The sequence below is a fragment of the Perca flavescens genome, chromosome 11 (assembly GCF_004354835.1).
Source record: "Perca flavescens isolate YP-PL-M2 chromosome 11, PFLA_1.0, whole genome shotgun sequence".
NCBI classification, from domain to species: Eukaryota; Metazoa; Chordata; class Actinopteri; order Perciformes; family Percidae; genus Perca; species Perca flavescens.
The window spans coordinates 36,722,388-36,736,862 of record NC_041341.1 but is presented as its reverse complement, the minus strand read 5'-3'; positions in this window follow the sequence as shown (position 1 = coordinate 36,736,862).

Genomic DNA, 14,475 nt, shown 5'->3' with positions numbered 1-14,475 from the left:
ATTACAGCTCTCATATTTTCCCTGTCCTTTTTGCAGTGGACTCTTTTATTCATGCTGTGTGGTAATGCCTGCGCCTTTTTTCATTCATCGCCCATTTAAAAGAATATAGATCTCACATGAACCAAGTGCCTTATTAAACTAGACAATTAAATATGTAACTGATTTATTCTCTCCGTCTCTGTCTGTCTTTCTCCTTTCCTTTATTGCATGTGTGTGTCTTGTGCATCGTTAAATGGGTGTCACACGTGTGTTCGGCAGTTCATTAAATGGCTTCAACTGAAATAAGAATAAAAGGAAGAGTAGTTCTGTGCTCCTTAAATTACTTAGCAAATTAAAGGCTGGTAGCTGCATTACTTTTTTCCTCAGGGCTGATTCTAGGATCAGAGCTTTAGGGGTACCTGGAACCCTTTTAATGTCATTTTTGAAACATTATTCTACAGTGCTAACTGTGCATTGTAACATCATTTTGGACCATCATGGGAGGGGAAACACTGAACTATGTAACTAGAAAGACACCAACAGTTGTGAGAAAACTTCCTTCAACGCTGATCCACAGGGCCATTACTACAAAGGTGAGGTGGTTTTACAAATGGAATAGTTTAAAATAGTAAAAATAATAGCAATAAAATATATAATATATGGATAAGCAGACATTTCCAAAATGCAGCATCAATAACTTTGAAAAATTAGAGATTTATGCGATTTTGACCAATGGCTGACAAGCACTATTTTCTGAAAATGGCTCGAAATGTTTTCTGAATGATCTCGGCATCATCTACTGTATAATCTGGGTTTAGTTTCATGCTGCTGGGATATTCCTAGAGCAGAACTCTTTAACTCACAATAGATTAACACAGACTTTTTTTTGCAGTTATTTTTTAGGGGTGCCGGGATCATGGTAACTATAAAAAAAGGGCTACAATCGTCCCTGCATTTTATTATAATACAGGAAAATGAAACAAGAAGGAATCACCGCCACGGACAGCTGATGGGGTGCTTAATAGGTACATTTTTAGCCCTCTGCCTTTTATATGGCTTTTAGCACAATACAACTCAAGACGAAAGCCTTTAAAACCTCACAAAACCACACCTCACCGGGGTTTTTAAGAGACAGACTTGTGTGGGAAACAAGACAGTGAGGGATATATGGCAGCTGATGAAGGAAGGTGCAGAGAGGAGGGGATAAGAGGGATCGACAGGGGTGAGGAAGTGAGGGGGGGCGGCCATGGGTGCTCTCATGACTCCACCCCCGCCACACACACACACCTACACACACACACACCCCCACATCCTTCACTGTGAGCCAGAGGATCAAATGCCAGACCAATCAATCATCTGCCAAGCAGACATCTATAGCGCAGGCCATGATGGCATTTACCTCCCCAGGGTGCATATCAATAAAATAAAAGATATTATACAAAATTGATTGCCCCCCCCAAACAACCTGCCCACCTACACCATCAAGCCAGCCTCTCATCATCATCATCTGTTCTATGATCTGCTCCTCATTCGCTGTCTGTCCCTGTCTGCTGTCCATCTCTCTCCAATCCCTCAGTGTTTTGGGCCTCTCTGTCTGTTGCAATCCTTTCATTGGGTTTGATTGATGTACAACAGATAATCAGAGATGGAACCAACCAATTTGGTGCCCTAGGCAAGATTTCAGCTGTTTTTGTTGCTCTTTCCTGCATTTTTGTAGTTTTAAACATCTGTTGTTTGTTTGTTTTTTTAAAACGTTTTCGACGCTTTACGACATTTTTTACGCTTTTTCCAACATTTTTGTCGATTTTTTTCAATGTTTTTGTCGCTTATTTTACTGGTTTTTTTGTTGTTGTTTTTTTACCTTTTTGATGCTTTTTCAAGAAATGTTGGCAACTTTTTTTGACGTTTTTTCTTGAACTTTTCTTTACTCATTTGGACTGCCAGCACGCCGGCTGCGATTGGAGGTACAAAGCAGCAGCCACCAAGAGGCCTTGTGGTCTTTTTTTGACAATGTAGCGCGAGGAACAATTCCAGTTGCTGCATGCAGACCAGCCACCCACAAACACCCACACACACACTGACGCTGCTTTAATCGGACACTGAATTATCACAGAGCTTGACCTAAGGGACCTTTTCAGACCCATTAAAGTGCTCATTTGCATGTTAAGCACCAAGGCCGTCCCCCTGCTCAGCCTCCGATACCTCCTGCCGCCCTCTGACAGGGGGACAATGGGTTGTGTGCCGCCAGAACAACCAAAGCCAAATACCAAAGCTTTTGTTTGTCCAGGAGGATGAAGTACAGAGGAGTTGATCAAGTCAAGAGGTCAAGTCATCAATACGCCTCATACAAACACATACAGCTGTCACATGCAGTTGCCTCCAGGGCAAAAAGACAACTAGAGATTAACACAGGGCTGTATTTGTTCTGTCTGCCCATCTGGTCCCGCTGAAAGCTGTCAGGGTCCGTGGTCAGCGTGTGGATTGTCTTCGTTGCCAGACCTACCTTCACAGCGCTGCGGAGGAGGGTCTGGCTAGTCCACACAGCATTCCAGGATGGGAGAAAAACGTGCTCTGGTTTATTGGCATTTCTTTAAACCAATCACAATCGTCTTGGGGCGGTGCTAAACGCCAGACGGAGCAACGGTGCCTCTGCAAAATAGCCTCGGGAAGGAACTTGTTTTGGTGGAACATGTGTACGTTCAAAAGTTGTTTTAGTCGTGCAACAGAAAACTCCGATTGGACTAGAACGCCAACACAAAGAAAGAGGAAGGTGACGGACATCTGGCCGAAAATGAGGGACCTGAACAATCCTGGAAATGAAACGTCGTCAAAATAGACTAAGCTAAGACTAAAAAAACTGAGCTGTTAGCTGTACTGACTCAACATTTTTTTTTCTTCATAACTTTATTGTATACCAACCGAAACTTATCCGTGGCACAAAAAAACAAGCGAATATCAGAGATGCAAAGTCTTTGAGCTGAGTCCAAGTCAAGTCTCAGGTCTCTGAGCTAGAGTCCAAGTCCAAGTTAGTGTTAGTTCAAGTTTTTTTTTTAACAGTTCTTTTTTTTTAAATAGAATGTTAAAAATAAAGGTTTGGTCTAAACCTTTATTTTTAACATTCTATTTTAAAAAAAAAGAACAGTGAATCTATAAATTATGTGGCCATCTGGATTAGACAATTATACATAATTTCTTCTTTTTTTTGTCCTTCATTATAGTAACAAATGTAATATCATGAAATTCCAATTTGGGTGAGTGAGTGTGCTCTTCAGATATCCAATTTTGAAAGAGTTCTGACTCAACATTTAATAAGAATTGCAATAATCTATAAATGATGTGTGCTGCCCAGTGTTCTATTTAAGATCAAGCCGCCGGCTGTGTGTTTCCTTGTTCTTCTGTGTCTGTCTCTAAGCATCTCCCATGAATACAGCATAAATATTTTGGCAGGTGGTGTTTGGAGGATATTAGAGCACAAGCGCTGAGCGCTCAGGGATATCGATTCAGCTTTAGCAGCCAAGAAGCATGGCTCTGCTGGCATCAATACGCCGAGGAGGGGAGGTTGAATGAGAAAGGAGTGACCTTGCACCAGGAAACAATCTTGACAAATAAAGCCGCAGGAAGGAAACGCAGGAAAACAAAACACTGAAGATGTCAGAGTGTAGAGACTCAGGGGTAACACTGTGAGCTCTACAGAAGACAGACAATGAGGGAAAAGACACAGAGCAAGAATTTGGAGTATTTGATGTTTAAAGCAATCTCTTTTTTTTCCGATTGCTATTGATTTAGTAGCAGTTTTCCATTTGGGGAAGACAAGTGATCTGTTCAGGCTGGAATTATAGTGCTGCAAAGATGCATGTAAATGTTTATGTGCATCTGTGCAGAGAAATTGAAACGGACATTCTGAGGTTGATGGAGGATGACCACAAAAATGTTGGCGCTTCCACATGATACAAGCCTTCCGCGATCCCCTGAAAATCTGCAGGGCTTTCTACGTCACTAGCCGAAACAAAGGGGCTAACCGTAGCATGCTAGCTCGCTCTCAATGGCAAAACACTCTCATGTCCCTGTTCTGCAGGTATTCCACGCAAACTTGAGTGTGACTGCCAACAAAGATTACAGCAGTGAGATGTCTCACTCTGTAGCTAAAACAGAGACCTGAACGCAGGGTGAAAAAAAAGAGGAGCTGCAGCAATGTGCAGTACAACAAAAATATGGTGTTTTTTCAAAATTTAACCATGTAAACCTATTCTGGTACAACCTCAAAATGCAATTAAAGCTGCAAGCAGCGATGGACGGGCCCTCGCGCCTCTACGTGCGTCGGGGTTACCGGCGGATGCCGATCCTTGCGACCGTGCATTCGCTCAGCGCTCAGACGCTGCAAATCGTCACCAAAGAAAAGGGAACTCCCTGCCGAGTTCAACGATACCTCACACAAGGCTCTACGTCATACGGTTCATCAGCTGTGATAGGGGGCGTGGCTTAAGCTTAGGGGGCGTGTCAAACATCACCGATGAAGAATGAAGTCTGTGCTGAGTTCAATGACACCTCACACAAGGGTATACCTTAAACAGTTCAAATGTTATGAAAGGGGGCGTGGCCTGAGTATGTGGGCGTGGTCATATTATAACGGGCGGCTCAGTATCACATGTAGACCACACATTCTGAGTTTCATGCAAATCGGATGATGTTTGTCATATAAGGCGCATTTCATGTTGCCAGCAGGGGGCACTATGACCAAAAGTCAATTTTGGCCTGTAGGTGTCCTCAGGCCTGGACCCTTGTCAATCGTGAGAAATTTCGGGCAGATACGACAACGTACACTCAAGTTACAACAACTTCTTTGTTCATCGCTAAACACTCAAAATGGCCACCACGCCACGCCCACACCGTCTGACGTAAAGTTTTTCTTTTAATAACTTTTCATCGTTAAGGTGTTGGGATGGTACAGACAAAGTTTGAAGTTGATCGGATGAAATCTGTAGGAGGAGTTTGTTAAAGTATAGCAACTTGACTTTTAGGCCTACTTCCTGTTGCCACTAGGGGGCGCTATGACTTTAAGTAAATATCGGCCTTTATTTGTCCTCAGGGTTGGACTCTTATGAATCCTGAAAAGTTTCAAGGTAATCGGACAACGTACACTCGAGTTACACCCATTTCCTGTTTTGGCGGGAAAAGCGCACAAAATGGCCGCCCCGCCACGATGAAATCTCTAGGAGGAGTTCGTTAAAATACGACATGTGGAAATGGCCAAAATAATTATATTATAACTAATTTCGAACATTTAATTCAAAATGGCGGACTTCCTGTTGGGTTTAGGGTATGGCTCTAATGAAGTTTTTTGTACATCTTGACATGTTACATATGTGTACCAAGTTTCGTGAGTCTACGTTAAATGCACTGCAGGGGCACAATTTTCTTAACTTTCTAGGGGGCGCTAGCGAGCCATTTTTGTGCGCCTATTCCCGAAACCCTTAAAATACGTAAATTTTCACCAGACTTGATGCGACCGCCAAATTTGGTGAGTTCTTGAATATATTAAGCCCCTCAAAAAGCCAATTCATTTGACGGGAAAATAATAATAATAGAAAGAAAGAAAGAAAGAAACAATAATTCCTTCAGTTTCAATAGGGCCTTCGCCGCTGTCGGCGCTCGGGCCCTAATTATGAACCTGAAAATGAGCATAATATGGGCGATTTAAAGCTTCAAAATGGCCACACTCAGGGATTAAAGCTGGACGTCATAGAGGGGGGAAACCTATGCTTTAAGGGTTAGACAGGGTCCTTTTTCAGGTTCATACTGTACCTGTCTTTTGGGTTTCTACTAGAACATGTTTACATGCTTTAATGTTGACAAAAACACATTCTTTTTCTCATATTGTCAGTCTAAATATATCTTTATTCACCCTCTGTCTAAATAGCTCAGATTTAGCACCTGTCTCTTAAAGGAGAATTCCGGTCAATTTCAACCCGTAGCTCTGTTGTTTGTAAATCAGGAGTACTGTCAGTAGCGAGAAAAACAAAAACAAATGGTGCCGCCTACACCGAGTTATCTTCATGCTAGATTTTGCACCCAAACAAGGCTTAAACAGGTCAAGTTTTAAACGTGTTTTTAGCCTCTAAACAAGTTCGAAATGCCATTACTAGTGCTTAGCCATGTGCAGTTAGGGCGAGCTTTGGTTATTTCACTAAAGAAGTGAGGCATTTATTTATAATAAATAATACATTTAATTTATAGAGGGCTTTTCATCATACTCAGACACTTTACAGTAAAAACCAGCACATATATCACATTAAAAACAGATAAGCAATAAAACCAACACATACAACAAGCATATTTAGAAGCAATTAAAAACAATAAAAACAGTAACTATCAGGTGAGAAATGTAAGATTATTGTATGTGGAAAGCTAATCTGAAGAGGTGTGTTTTGATTAGTGTTTTGAATGTGTATTTACAACTAAAAACAAATGTACCTAAGCTAGACAGAGTCACGAAAGCCTGTTGTACTCACTCATTAGACAGCTGGCCATCAGGTCTGTCCGGTTAGATCATCCTTATAGATCAGATGGGGAAACCTCTCTGTATGGGCACAAACTCGAAGCATTTTCTGATATTAGTCCTGATCTAACTCCAAGCTCCGTCAGCTCTGTGAGCTCCTCCCTGCTCCGCCGTTACTAGGTTACCTATGCAAATGAGCTCCTGAACTCTTGAACTGCAGGTCAGCTCTGCTTCACTGCGGTGTCAGGTTACAGCCTTTTGATACATGCTCATTACTATGGACAGGACCTCGGCAAATCGTTTTTTGTGGAATATATACATTTTGGAATATTGGATTGTATGAGATCGGCACTCGATTGTTGAGGACTTGACCGGAAAGCAGTACATAAACAGAGGTAAGGATTAACACAACTTTTATGCCTTTCTGTCACATCTACTGCCGTCAAATTCGCTGTGTTCCCTCGTAAGGAATAACTGCACATGGCTAAGCACTAGTAATGGCATTTTGAACATGTTTAGAGGCTAAAAACACGTTTAAAACTTGCCCTGTTTAAGCCTTGTTTAAGACTGTTGGGTGCAAAATCTAGCAGGAGGATAACTCGGTGTAGGCGGCACCGTTTGTTTTCGTTTTTCTCGCTACTGACAGTACTCCTGATTTACAAACAACAGAGCTACGGGTTGAAATCGTCTGGAATTCTCCTTTAAGTATCCCCTCACGAAAAAGCCCAGTCTGCTCTGATTGGTCAGAGTTTCCGGGTCTTCTGCATCTGCACTCTTAGCTTCTCTGCACGGTCATTGCAGTCGGGGAATGACTGTGGCGGCACTTTCTACCTATATATAGTATACCGGTAGTTGTGACATCACAACCAACAAACAACATTTAAAGGCACAGTTTCTGAATACAGGCTGTGGAAATCTAACTTTTTACAATATGGGACTTTTAATAATAGCTGTCTTAGAGTTGACCCTATGATTAGATTCCTGGCACATTGTATGCAATGTGCTTATTTTAGAGGGTTTGTTGATAATACAGTCTATTACAGGTCAAGGGGAAATGTAGTCTAAGTGATGTGTAAATGCTCCAACAATAAATAACACCTGCAACAACAAGCACATTCATGAACTCTCTCCTGCTGGGTCAAAATGAAAATGAATATGCATCCGAGACCAATTAAAAACCACAGGACACCATTCCCTCAGAAGCAACACTGTAGCCTCTCTGCTGCCGTAAGATGCTGAAGAATACGCCATCACTCTGAGCTGATAGGCCTGGATCTACGAAACCTTGGACTTGTTTATTCGTCTGATGAAATCATCCATGTGGAAATGAGGTGTGAAGGCACGGCGGTACTCCTACACGGCAACCCCTCGGCTGGTTATCAGCACACACTGCAACTCTGTGAGGTAACCTTCAGATTGCTTTGGTCATCTTTCAGGATTTAGACTGCTCCCTCCCTCAGCAAGCCCATTACCGCTGCCAGCACCTCACTTTCTCTTCCCTCTATCGCTTCTTCGCTTCTTTCCTCTGTTTTCTGTTGCTTCTCTTTGTCTGTCACACATAAAAAACACACGCACACACGCACGCACGCACACACACACACACACACACACACACACACACAATCCTTCACACCTCTTTGTGTCTCTGTCTTCCTCTCTTTCATTCCACCTAGATGATTTATTTTGTTTCTACCCTCTCCTCCTCCAGTCCTCAGCCGCCCTCGGGGTCAGCGCCGAGCTCCATCACTCTGTCTGGATTCTTAATCCCCACACTGGAGACGCCCGTGCCAATACAGGAGAATCACAGATTAAAAAAGCACAGCCCGAGCTCCGAGTATCTCCCCTTTCTCTCCTTCTGTCTCTGCCTCCCTCTGTCCTCACAACAGATAAGTGGAAAAATAAACTTGGGGGAAGCTAAGCCGGAGTTGAGAGGCAAGTCATCGAACCAGGGATGACAAAGAAGCTTCTAGCACGGTGGTTAATGAAGGTGATGCAGCAAGGCAAGGCCCTCTGCAGAGACTCTCTGAGTTATAACACCGGGGCCTTGGGAGGTGACGTGACTGCAGGCGGGAGAGGTTTCCACTTGGCTGCAATTGTCTAAGGAAGATACATGGTTGACCCCAGACAAAAATATAAGTAGCAGAACATAAAAATAATGAAAGCTGAGGCTCCATTTTCACATAACCAAAAATAATGGCTCTTTCACCTATAGGTAGGCCATTGCCAGCTCTGGCTCCTAAGAGAATGGATGGACGATGGGTTGTCATGGTTAATGGAGACAGTTAATTCAAGGGATCTTATTATAAAGAATCTAAAAATAAGAACAGTTAATGTTAAAAAAAAAACTGTCAAACTGCAAGAAAATGCGTAGACTCTGCAGGTCATATCCACAAAAACTCCCAGAAGAACATGCCAAATCCCTGATCTGAGAGCATGGACCATAAAATTAGTGGACAAAGCATCTGTAACGTCACCCATTGGTTTGTGGACTGTCATTTTGAAGCCTCGAGTTTGGCGCACGGATGCATTATATTAACGGTTCGGTGATACTGCCGTCTCCATCTTGTTTTGTTGCTACGGTTTTTGACGAGAGGGTGAAGCTGGGATGACGCGGCCAAGTGAGTTATGGTAGCATTGGCTCTGCGCTAAGCTAAACGCTAAAGGGGGAAAGTTGCAGATTTTCAACACTCGTGAACCGAGTCCTCCAGCGGAGATTTACTGGCAGGTAAACATGTACTTTGCATGTGCAGCAGTACAAAGAAAATTGGCAAACTTTCCCTTAAGTTACCAGCTAATGCTAGCGGGGTCTAGCTAGCTCAGTAGGCTGAACGCTGAACCTGATTGACAGGTCCTAAAGCATTCAAATAAAAGGGACCATAATTTACAAAATGATTATGATTCTGTATTGAAGAAGACTTGAAACTAGCGATCATAAACTTGACCATAAACTCATTATGAAAATGTTTACTGAGGTAATAAATCAACAAGAAGTAGGGTCATTTTCTCATAGGCTTCTATAGAAACAGACTTCTCTTTGGAGCCACTGGAGTCGCCCCCTGCTGGAAATTAATTAGAACGCAGGTTTAAGAAGCTTCAGCATTGGCTTCACTTTCAGTTCCGGAAGCTTTTGCAAGCGATTTTTTTTTTTAACAGTCTATGTCTGAGACCAGATCCCTATGAACTCATGCTGCTATTAGCATAGCTTCACAACCCAACCAGTGAACTTTAACAAAGCGGTTGCAGTCCTTTCATTCTAGTAGTTGACTCTCACGGTTATGTGAGAGATGGGCAGAGGGAGGGCGAGGAGGGGGACTGGGGGGGGGTGGGGCAGCTACAGGAGAGATAATGGCCGTGTCAGTTTTACACTGCTCTCCTCATAAAAGCTGAGCCAGGAGGAAGCTGAGAGGGGAAAGGGGAATGCAAGTGTGGAGGTGTGCACAAGAGTGTCTATCCATGCAGGTTTTCATACCCTTGAGTGCATGTGGGGTTTAGCTCACTCTTTTGCCAATGTACAGTTTTTCACATACGTGTGCTGACCCTGACACATTGAGGTGCATTGTTTTCTTTTTTGACACAAAAGAAAAAGTGAAGAAAAAGAAAGTGGAAGGTGCTACCAGGCAAATTTACCTTTGGCATTAGCAGTTAAACATTAACGGTTCACATATTATCTGTTTTTCTTCAAACAATAGTGACATGTCCACATGTATATTGACTGTAACTTTTAGAAAAAACCCTGTTGATTTGACAAATTCAGCTGATCTTTGGTATTAATTTTTACACGGAACGAGATTATGATTGAAATGATGTTAGGAAGGGATTTCTTCTTGGCCTGTACAGAGACTAGTTACAGTACTCGACCAATGTTTCAAGTCAGACCTGAACATATGTGAGTCTATCCTGTCATTATAGAATAGACTCACACATTTTTACTCACAAATGTCCAGGTCAACTAATGTGCAGCTGTTGTATATAGTTGTTTTAACCTCCTTTCTGAGAAATCATGAGAAGTTAGTTTATACTGGCGGTCAGCTCTATACTGTAATACCCATGAGCCTTGGCTGCTGTTGCTATGGAGAAGAGGCCAGTCAGAGATGTGAATCTGAGCTGTAATTGACCCTGACCCAGATTGTTTTATTAGTTTTCTGAACACTATCATTTTTAGCTTTCACCAGCTTTGCACACTTAACATAATGTTAAGCCTGTGATTGGATCTTTCTGCTCAAAACGCTCTTTGGGAGTTGTAGTTAACTTCCCCCAAAGTTTTTATGTACACAGGTTTGGACTTTTTATCAAAGAAGCAGATAGACATTTGTTCATCTTTTGTACTGATGATTCAACCATGAAAATGTTTATGCTCATCTAAGCTGTAGAAGTGAGCCAAATGTGAGTCATGGAACATTTGGCTTTTAATTCCGTTAACACCGGAAATAGTTCCTGTCACTTAATATATCATAGAAATGACGGTACTGTAACCTTCTCACCCTGAGCAGGAAGGAGTTAAAGAAAGAAAGAAAGAAAAAGAAAGAAAGAAAGAAAGAAAGAAAGAAAGAAAGAAAGAAATAGTTTCCATTTGAGTGTGGGCTCGTCCTTACAGGCTCATTGTTCCCTCTTCCACACCTTTGTGACTCTTTGAGAGGACAGTAGGGTGCATGGGTTGGGGGGGGGGGGGGAGGTAAGGAGGGGTGCAGTGTCCTCCAAATCACCATCACCCCCCTCCCCCCCATGGCCCTAAAGAAAGACAGCGGGACATCCCTCGCCCATGGCTTCAGGGCGGCCGGTATCCACGCTGCTGGCTCATTGTGACTTGCTGGACTCTGACAGCACAGCCTGCACTCACAATGTGTTTATTGGAGATGGAGACTCAAAGCCCCCCCCACCCCTCCTTGAGTCCCCTGGGCCCCTGAGCTCCGTCTGTGTGGCAGGTGGGGAGCCCACCTGGACGGTGAGGTCATCTAATAGTACGTTCCATTTATACTCGAAAGTCAGATTTTCCGAGGTCAAAGTCAGAACCACGCCCCCCCTCACTCGGATTTCCGAACTCAGAACTTGGACACCATCGCAGTAACCACCGCTCAAAATCCAACATGGCTGCCCTGTGCATCAACAGTTGTGAAAGCTGTAGTAAAATACAGTTATTATCAGTTATATATAAAAAAACAGCGTAATGAGTTGTTAACAACTGGTATTGCTAGTTACTTAGTTACTTTTTAACGGCGGGTGGACATATTCTCCTGCATAATGATCTATCTTATTTATACTTATTACACTTATTAAATTAAATTGCAGTCTTTTGTGATTTGATAAGGGCACTTTCCAAGCGCTTTCCATTTGACTTCACTGACAGTCAAATAAAAAAGGTCTCTAACGTTGTTTTGTATCTACAAAGTAACAGATGTGATTTAAATTGTAGCAAAGTACAACACTTCAAAGAAAACATACTTAAGTAAAAGTTAAATTACAGATTTTAAAAACTACTTTAAAAAGTAAAACTACACAAAAAAACAACTTAATTACAGTAACTTGAGCAATTGTAATTTGTTACTTTCCACCTCTGGATAAATGGAACGCACTATAGGCTATGTGGGGACTTTGAGGAGGCCGAGTGGCGGTACAGAGGGAGGATACAGCAGACCGCAGAGAGAGGCTAAAAGACATCGTCTGTGTTTGCATGTTGAGTAAAACAGAGCGAGGAGAGTCTCTCTGCGGGAGCAAAGAGGATTAGGATGAGAGGGGTGTGAAGAGAGGGAGAGGTGAAAGAAGGTAAACACAGAAAGAGAGCTCCAGGTTCCAGGGGGAGGTGCAGTAAATATCAGCCCTGTTCTTCCCTCACTAACTTCATCACTCCACATGGCATTAGAGCCATTGTCTAATAACATGGAAGTGGTTCTGTGATAGATTCCATGAGAAAACCAACATTCTTGTAGTTAATACTATTAATAGTATTAGCATGTACTGTATATACAAACTATATTATCAATATCTGGAATTGTTCTGAATTCCTATTATAGCTTAGAGGGAGGGGTGTCTGTGAGGTTCGTATAAAAAAATGACAAAATCAGTCATACGAAGGCAGACCACCCAAGACATTTAATATTTAAATTACCCCACCTGCCCTGGAGAAATAAATCCAGTCTGAATGAGGTGAGTCTCGTATCGCCAGCTCTATCTCTACAGCGCTGTGGAGTCAGGTCTGGCTACACCACAGATGCATTCTGGGATAGGAGAAAGAAAAGTTCTGGGTTGTTTGCATTTCTTTAAGACAATCACAATTGCTACGGACGCAGCAACGGTGGCTCTGTTTTGGTGGAACATTTACACCTTGAAAAGAAAACACTACATACAATATTAAATTAAGTTAACTGTTGACACAATGCAGTAATATGAGCTATTTCAATTAGCTGATACATGGTTAAACCTCATTGGCTCTTACCAGTGTATCTTCGTCCACAGCAATCCCACCAATCAGTCCCAAAACGTCCCAGTTAGACAGCAAATGCCTTAAACATATTCTTTATAAATCTTTACAATCATTCACCCAAAGAACCAAACCTGCCTTGTTGCACCATCCAAATTTTGTTCAAAACTTGCCATTTTCAGCATGTAGCTTGCTAACTCGAAGTTAGGCAATTATCCTGGAAATGTAGTTCCCTTGATCCTGACTAGAATATGTTTAGTCTACAGCCATGCTAAAAAAATAATGATTGTAAAATGGATAAAAGTTGGGGTAAATTTAATCTTAATTAATGTTTAACTTGTAACATTTACCATGGAGGTTTCCGTCCATGCACATCAGCACTAACCAGGCTAATTTGCATGATCAGAATCAGCTTTGCAGGTTTTTTTCTTGTTGTCATAAACAAAAGTAATGGATGCATTTGGTCCTGATGGGGACGCTATAGGAAAAGTCAGAGGACAACCAAAGTATTACAACTCATCCTGCGAGGAACGTGAATGCTTGGACCGAATTTCATAGAAACCAATTAAAGGGTTATGAAGACATTACACTCAGAACCAAAAACATCAACCTGCTGCTGGGGGCTAGATATAAAACAGGTGTGGTGGACAACTGCCACCACTGCCATCCCCTTAGTCATACCAGTGTGGCTACTAAGATACAGGAGAGACAGACAGAAAAAGGAGAGAGATATGAGACAGAGAAAATAAAACAGGTTAGAGGGCTGGCTCATGATGCAAGAAAAAATTCTGTGTAAACAGACAATAACATTTTATTTTATCTTCATCTTATCTCTCTCTTATCTTTTATAACATCACAAAACCGCACAACAACAGAGAGACTAACTTTGCAAGTAGTGTATCTCTTTCTGCGTGGACGTGTGTGACTGTGTGTGAGGACAGTGGGTCCTCTGAGCGAGGAGATTTGCCGCCCGCGAGTCGACAACATGCTGCCCCGTGTCTTGTTAGAGCGCTGATTGATTGAGAGGGTCTGGCAGTCCTGAGCCCCCCTGCTCGGTTCATTTGTTATACATTTATAGTTCATAATCCATCTGCTCTCACCTCTTCACATTCCATGTCATTTTTCATCCTCCTTTTGTATCAGGGGAGGTCATTTTTCTATACGCCTGTGATAGATTGTTTAGTGTTGGCTGTCTATAATTGGCCCAGATAGTGGGAAGACTCACATGTGTTTATCATTAGAGTGTGAGTCTGCATGGATATCTCTTCATCATCACTCACAATGGGTGTCTGAACTTCAGGTATTGAACCAAATGGGTTCATTAAGCCATTCCAATTCTAAACCTGTGAGTTTTAGAATCGATTTTAAGATTTTACTACTTATTTTTAAGCATTTCACATGATGGGAACACAAAGGTCTATTAAGGCAACCTTATTTCTATTATCTGTATTTCTTAATGCAGTTATCCATCCTGCATGTGGCCAGCAGGTGACAGTAGAGGACCATGCATGGAGGAGCTGTGGCTGAGTCATTCAGAGTTTACCATCTGTTGCTCTGCAAGAGTTCCCAGGAGATTGCCAGACAC